Consider the following 760-nt stretch of genomic DNA (forward strand, 5'->3'; position numbering starts at 1 on the left):
ATTTAGGGTATTAAGCGTTTACTTACTTTCCTGATTTTCGAAGTGATTTTTATTACTGCCAAATGGATGATGATTAGCACTGCTGTTCATTATACGGATGCGGATATTTAATGATAGAATTTTTGCCTTCGCCGCTCTATTGAATTACAACTGAGATTGTCAAGCACAAAATACGACAAGTGTGGAGTTAAAAAACGATACTATGTCTATGTGGCAGAGGTTTTACGATTTTCGATTCAATTCAATTCAATTCAATTTTCTGTTTTTTTTTGTTTTCATTCATTCAATATAAAATTCATATTCCACGAAAAATGTCTATTATGCACTAAGGAAGCGACCATTCAATCATTTTACACAAAAGGTAAAATTTACGTTATAACGAATTCGTTTCGGATGATGATAAGGAACGTTTTATAAGATTGCCTTCGCCTTTTTTTCTTTTCTTTTATTTTCTTTTCTTTTTTTTTTTTTTTTCTTTCTAATAAATTGCGATTGATTTTTGTTTCTTATTATTGCGTTTGAGTTGCTTCTAAATTTTATAAAACAGTTTAACTGTTTACCAAAGTGCTATTTAGGTATATGGTAAGGGTTTAGTGGGATTGCTTTTATTTATTAATTTTTTTAATTTTTATTTTTTTTTTTTATCTTCTGGTGTTTTAATCTTTATTAATTAAGAAGTATTTTTATATCACACATCAGCTTTTATTGCTTTCGCACAAAGAAAAATACAAAAAAAAAAAAAAAAAAAAAAAAAAAAAAA

The 760-nt window shown here is 26.7% G+C and overlaps 1 protein-coding gene across 1 annotated transcript in view; it reads right to left on the bottom strand.

Moving 5' to 3' along the window:
• LOC119633905 (probable insulin-like peptide 5) overlaps positions 1-754 on the bottom strand; it is a 14,096-nt gene extending 13,342 nt beyond the window's left edge. Inside the window, exon 1 of the mRNA XM_038027724.1 lies at positions 27-754. The gene's annotated coding sequence lies outside the window, so the exon portion shown is untranslated. The remainder of the gene's footprint in view (positions 1-26) is intronic.
• Positions 755-760: the final 6 nt, after the last annotated feature.

Source organism: Glossina fuscipes, unplaced genomic scaffold (genome assembly GCF_014805625.2).
Source record: "Glossina fuscipes isolate IAEA_lab_2018 unplaced genomic scaffold, Yale_Gfus_2 0, whole genome shotgun sequence".
Taxonomy (NCBI): Eukaryota; Metazoa; Arthropoda; class Insecta; order Diptera; family Glossinidae; genus Glossina; species Glossina fuscipes.